Source organism: Ursus americanus, chromosome X (assembly GCF_024610735.1).
Source record: "Ursus americanus isolate L20-20 chromosome X, mUrsAme1.1.p, whole genome shotgun sequence".
Lineage (NCBI taxonomy): Eukaryota > Metazoa > Chordata > Mammalia > Carnivora > Ursidae > Ursus > Ursus americanus.
This window is the reverse complement of record NC_142164.1, coordinates 104,733,549-104,740,498: the sequence shown is the minus strand read 5'-3', so window position 1 is coordinate 104,740,498 and position 6,950 is coordinate 104,733,549. Positions and strand designations below refer to the sequence as shown.

The following is a 6,950-nucleotide window of genomic DNA, read 5'->3' as shown; positions in this document are numbered from 1 at the left end:
TTGCTGTTTTCCTCTTAGCTCCTGTCTCTTCCAGGCATTTCCAGGAGATGGTGTCTGGCAGCTCTTCCACTCAGCTTACAAGAAGATCTCCCCACTGCATCACGTGGGGAAGAACAAAATAGGAGTCTTTTGTCACTGTGAAATGCACTCTTTGGTAAGCCGCAGAATTTCTGGGGGTTGACAAAGATTATTATCATGTTAATAAACTTTTCAGCTGCTGAAACGCACTGTCATCAACACGGAGGTGACATATATGAGTATATGCCACCCAGGTTATGCTGTGTTTGTGACAGGACAACGAACAGATGTGCAGAAGCCGGCCTTCTGGGCTGCTGGTCCTCGATGTCCCAATGGCAGAAAAAAGAAGGTTGGGACAAGTTTTTGAATAGGAACACTAAGAAGAAACCCCAATTTACTAAGACAGAACAGTGGATATACAGTGAAACGTCAGAGAGAGAAGAGGCAAGCATACTGACTGAGATCGTGGAATTCATGTTGTCTCTTCCTTCAGACTTCAAACTACGGTTTTACACATGGTAGTGTGTTGTAGCCACGTCATTTTTGCTACTTCGGTTAATAATCCCACTTAATAGAACTGAAGACAGAGTTGCCTTTTAACATAAGGTGTGAGGACTGGCATTCATAAAGTATTTCTATTTTCTACCTGTTCATCGTTTTTCGAAATAAACCCTGCCGAGCACTTTCTCACACTACTCATGTGTGTGGTTAAACAAGACGGAATTAGAATTCATAAACATCTAAAAGCAAGAGTGTTTTGTAAAAGGAACCTTGGTAGTCTTTCATTACTATTTACTGAACCTGCCTTTCCCAGATACGAATGATCCTAGGGCCCCACGGAAGTTTTCTTCTCCCTTTAGTTTATAGTTTAGTTCAGCATCATGTACTAAAGAGATTGTCTACTGAGAGATGTAGGATGTAACATCAGACCCTGTTCTGAGCTGAGGAATTAATATTAAATGAGAGTTCTCTAGTTAAAAAAAAAAAAAAGATCATTACTGAGAGAAAAAAATCAACCGACAAATGTTCAAGTTTTTATTTTTCTTTTTGAAAGATTTCTTCAAGTGAGGAACATGGAAGCTGAGAATTGGTTGCAGGTGTGAGTAAACCAGAAATTAGGTGAGCCAAAGATATCATTTCAAGAACCCCTTCAATGTAATGTCTTTAATGATATGCCGAGTTAATTACTGAGATTGCGTAATGAAAAAGAGGCACTCGGGATCAAAAAAAAAGAAAGAGCAGAGGCATTTGCTGAAATATTTGCTTCAGATTTTCCCAAGGTAGATTTTGCGAGGCATGAATGAATTTCAGTATTTCAGTCAGCCTAGCTTGGTTCAAGCCCTCTCTTCACCACCAATGATTTGCGCGTTTTCATTGTGTCACAGATCTTCCCTGTGTCACACGAAAGCATTGGCCAAAACCTGTGCAGTCTGGTGTGGCCGAATCTGCTTCCCAGTAAGCCGAGTGGAAGAACACCTGGGCATCACTACTGTCTAACTTACCCTCTTGCCCCCAATATTCCAAGTTATAACTTTATACCCCATCCTCGCTCCTAGTTAACGAATCTCAGCATAGGTATTAAATAATCAGGTATCATTTGTACCTCCAAAACTTCACACATCTTTCTTTTTAGCAATTATTATGTGCCAGGAATTGACCTTTCTATGGCTAAATAAAATTAGTTTTGGCTAATAAGTTTTGGCCAGTAAGTTTGAACATCAGAGTTGAGGAAGAGAGAGAGGATGCTTCATTTCATAGCCTTGCCCCTCTCTTGATCTCCTCATGTACTAACAGCTGTCTGGACAGTAGCTTTAAGCTGCCTCCATCCCTCTCTTCTTATTTAGTAAGAATGACTACAAATTGGCTTTGGGTACCACCTGTAAAAAACACAGAATTCCCTAAAAGGTCCTGCTATTTCAAATAAAAAGTCTCTGTATTACATTTTAGTTCTGGTTATTGTTCCTGGAAAAAGATGTAAAAAAGATGAACAAGTTCAAGAGAGTGGCAATGAAAATGACCAAGGGGCATCAGTCTCCTACCGGAATCAAGAAAAAGTCCTCAAATCACTTGTCAGATCTATAGATTCCTCCACACTTTGAGGTGTTTTTTTTTCTTTAAGATTTTATCTATATATTTGAGAGACAGAGATAGGGAGAGAGAGCAGGAGCAGGGAGGGGCAGAGGGAGAAGCAGGCTCCCCGTGAGCAGGGAGCCTGACATGGGCCTCTATCCTAGGACCCTGGGATCATGACCTGAGCCGAAGGCAGACGCTTGACTGACTGAGCCACTCAGGCTCTTTAAGTTTTAGTGAGAATCTAGCGCTGAAAATTACTTCTTAAAGAGGGTTTTCACATTACATCATCTTTCAACAGCCTTGACAAAGACATCAGGATAGGTATTATCTGCATTTTACAAATAAAAAAAATCAGGGGATGAGAGATACTATGATTTGTCCAAATTCTGAGTGCCGTTGGTAACTGGAAGAACCCAGCCTCGAAATCCCATCTTGTACACTTTCCACTCTTCCAACTTGACTGAATTTAGCCATTCAGTCTTGACAGAGTATAGGCAGAATTCTCTTTCTTAATCTGCCCTGTCTCTAAATGTATTTTCCCTTTGACCTGAAATGGATGGCATATACTTTAATCTCCTTACTGTCTTGCTTGTAATCATTTCACATGCTGTAGGCATAGCTAGTATTAGTATATTTACTTTATTTGATTTTGAGATTGGGACTCCTCAGAGAAAGAGGGCTATTTTAATGTGTTCTGTTCAACAAAATCATATGAAAACAAATCAAATAATCCTTTTGTTACTGGCCTAAGAAGATGCCAGAGAAGATTTAAGGGACAGATCAGAAATCAGCAAGCTATGGTCCATGGGCCAAATATGCTTGCTGCCTGTTTTTGTAAATAAAGTTTTACTGGAACCCAGACACACTCATTCCTTTGTGTATTGTCTATGTCTGCTTGCCTACTATAACGGCAGAGTGGGGCAGTTCTACCAGAGACTGTATGGCCTACAAAGATTAAAATATTTACTACCTGGCCTTTTGAAGAAAAATTTGACCAACTTCAGGCCCAGAGCCAATCCCTGAAAAGTGACCAGGGAACAAGCAAAGTAGAGTGGGTCGTCCTCTGTTTCTTTCTAGGAGTTCGATACCTCAAGAGCTGCTGTTATTTCCAGAGAAAGACTATTTTTTGATACTTAAGATAAGGGAGTAGAAGGTAAAGAGAGGGAATTGCAAGAGAATTTGATGAAATTACACAGAGCACTTTAGAAGGGAAATTATATTTAGCAGAGTTATTCTTCAATCAAGGGAATGAGAGGGAGAATTGCATGAGGTAAAGGTGCGACCTTCTGTGACATCTAGAAGTGTTTGTCATATGCTGATTGGTATCCGTCAGAATACATAGTGAATTTGCTAATGCCAATCAAAATCTACACTTAAATTTAAAAATCATGTAAATTATTCGAGTTTATTTAGCTTTGCTTTTAGCAAAGAAAAAACTAGCAGCTTTCTTTATTACATTAGTGAATTCTGAATCTTGGGACACAGATTCAGCTTACGAAGAAGTTACTTTATGATCAGATGTTAGTACAAATTGTTGTGCATCAGCTATTATAAAAACAAACTTTTAATATCCCATATTTTGAAATTTATGGAGGTGACTTTTCGTTTTCTTTAGAGATGATGAATGTGTGCCGACTGGAGCCGCTGTTTAATTATAGATGGCTGGCTGTAAGGAGCGCGGAAATAATTTCAGCCTTTTAAACCTCAAGGCAATCTCCTGATGTGACCAAAAAGGTGTGCATTTTATTTATGCAGCTGCTTTACCTACTCACCCAGATTTCCATCGCACTTAGAAATTCCTAAGTGAAGTGTCTACAATTATTTCGTAAAGGGCTTGAGATAATACGCTCTTCCTTCTCCTTTCTGCTCCCAGGAAATTTTAGCTTAAAGCTGCATTTGGGAAATAGTTCATGGGAAACATCATGGTATATAGGAAAGAGAACAGACTGTAGACTCAGGAACACTTGGAAGGCCCTTTGAAAGGTCACCATGTGTTCGGGGAACTGTGAACGGGTCATCGTGTCCGGAACGCAGAGTGCATGCTGCGTGTGGCCAGTGGCTCACCTACAGAGGCAGCTGGGAGCCAGATTATAACAGGTATGGTGTTTCATGCTAAGGATAGGGAGGGTTTTAAGTCTTAAACCCTGAAGGGTTTTAAGACAAGAATATAACACAATCAAATTTCCACTGTTGAAAAATACCATGGCAGCAGGGTAGACAATGGACTGGAATGGAGACAAAGAGGGTACACAGAGATCTGAAGAGCTGGTGTAGGAAGTGAGGTTTTCAAGAAATGATGAGGTCGAAAGGTGGGAAGATGTCTGGAAGGGTAGAGGACTAAACTGTCAAGGAGCTATTTGTGTGGCTAAGCTAATTACAATAAGGAAATCAAGAAGGAGAACAATGATTCATGCCTATCTGACTTACTACCACATGTCCGGAATCTAGGCCTGCCAAGCAGAGTGTTCCTGTGACTTGAGTTAGACAATAGGAGAAGATAAAAAATAAACTAGAAGTAAAAAAAAAAAGACACAAAGAAAAATTTGGGTGATAATGACAGCTGATGCAAGGGAGAGGACACATCTGTAAAGATGATACATATGGTCATGAATACAGTTGCCAGAACTAGCAAGAAAAACAGCACTGTCTCCAAGGGCAGGAGTCTATTTCTAGATAACTTGGCCTATATGGAGCTTTCTTGTGTGAAAAGATTATCTGCCTGGACTGCCCAGAAGTAAGACCCTCAGACTAAGGTTTTAGCACACATTTAGGATGTGACTACCAGCAGGGAGTGGAGAGGTGAGGAAAAAAGCAAAAGCAGCTAACACAGGATGTGTTAATGAGAGGTTACTGCTGTGGGCGTCCGGGAGCTCGATCCTACTGAAGACCTCTAGGAGACAGTGTAGAGCATTCCTCAGCCTTGTTCCATCTAAGGGACAAAGAAGGTACTTTATTCATCAGTTCTAGCTTGTCACTGGTTAAGAGGTTAACCAATGACAACTTCCTGGCCCTTGCAACCAGCCCTGTGCTTAAGCTAAGCATACTTCCAGTGGCGGGAAAATCCCTGAGCGCAGAGTTGTGAGCGCAGGAACTGTGGCTGCCAGAGGGCTATGAGCAGGGTTGTGACAGAGCCCACTGCATATATACACCCCCAACCGTGGGCAGTAAACCCACCGCACCTGTGCTTTGAGTTTAAGCAGGAAGAATCTGTCTTAAAATCAGACAAGTTACTTATTTCAATGAAGAAGATTTGTACCTTTTGGAGCCTATCCCAGTATATAGATATGCTGGGATTTAGGAGACTCAAACCTCAAGGCTGTCTCCAATGCACACTGAGGATTTCTAACGTTAATAAATAGTGATTCATGGTGATGCAATCTTTTGAGCAAGGGATGAAAGTGCAGACAGAGGTATGAAAATGAAGATGTAACCATTAAAACGGGCTCAGGTACAGTTGGAAGATGAACACATTCTTTGCTCCAAAGCATGACCATTTCCTAAAATGAAACTACTAAGATCTGTGATTTTTGCATAATATAAGTACTTAATTATTGATTTTGAAAACAAAGAAGACAAAGAGACTAATTCACACGATGCACACAACACAGTAAACAGCACTCCCGACTCTGTTACTCTGCAACTGGTTTTAAGAAGTTAAACAGAAATCTGACTTCAAACAACAAAGTCATGAAGAGTCATGTACAAAACAGAAGCGCCTTCACTGTGGAATAATCTGCAAGTGGGAAATAGAGCTCGAAGGTTCATTTCTGATAATCCATGGATGGAGTTTTCTAGCTTTAGCATTTCGCTTTACCTCCCCCGGCTCCCTCTTCAAATGCAAAGATACTAGAAATGGGTTACCAAAGAAGTCATCCTCTTTCTCTGCTGGTCTGAGGCACTTCGGGAGCCACGCGCTCTGGTGCAGACATGGTCAAGCCCAAGAACCACACCACACACCATGAGAACACCACAGAAATGGCATCAAGGAAACCTGGTCGCAGAGATTGGAAGCTCTTCAGGGGGTTGACTTCAAGTTCTGGAGAAACGTGCACTTTGCCAAGAAGCACAAGAAGGGACTGAAGAAGACGTAAGCCATGAGTGCACGTGCCAGGGCTATCAATGCCCTTGTCAAGCCCGAGCAGGTCAAGCCCAAGACCCCAAAGGGTGGCATCTGCAAGCTCAGTTGACTTGCCTACAGCACTCACCTCAAGCTCTGGAAACCTGCTCGCGCCCACGTTGCCAAGGCTCTCAGGCTCTGTCGACCAAAGACCAAGGCCAAGGCTCAAACCAAGGCCCAGGCTGCAGCTGCGACTCCGGCTCTAGCTTTTGCTGCGGCTCAGGCTCCCAGAGATGCCTCTACACTGGAGCTGACGTGAGGACAGAAGGACTGGTGTGTCCCCTAGGCTTCTGTCTGCGCGGGGCTGGTGTTCTCCTGTGCTATTTGTGCAAATAAACCTGCGGCAGGACCTGTCCACAAAAACAAACAAACAAAGAAAAAAAGTCACTCAGACCAGGATTTGATATCTTGAAGGTCTGGCTCTATTGTTCACTGGCTATGTAAACTTGTTTAAATTACTTAACCTCAGTTTCTTCATCTGAAAAAAAGGTCATAGTAATGATACCTACCTCACAGAGAGGTTGTGAAGACTGATAAATTAGCATATGTAAGAGTGCCGGACGCATCATAAGAACTACATACGTGTTTGTGAATGTTACTATTAAGCAGATACAGCTCTCTTCTGGGCAAAGAGCAAACCGTCAGAGCTTATGCAAGGTGACTGCCATACATCACACAAGAAGCGTACCACAGTATTGTTCTTAATGATTCTTAACAGTCAAAAGAACTGACATAGACAAAA

The 6,950-nt window shown here is 41.8% G+C and overlaps 1 pseudogene; it reads left to right on the top strand.

Moving 5' to 3' along the window:
- The first annotated feature begins 6,018 nt into the window (after positions 1-6,018).
- LOC123797219 (large ribosomal subunit protein eL29 pseudogene) lies at positions 6,019-6,612 on the top strand (annotated as a pseudogene).
- The last annotated feature ends 338 nt before the right edge of the window (positions 6,613-6,950 follow it).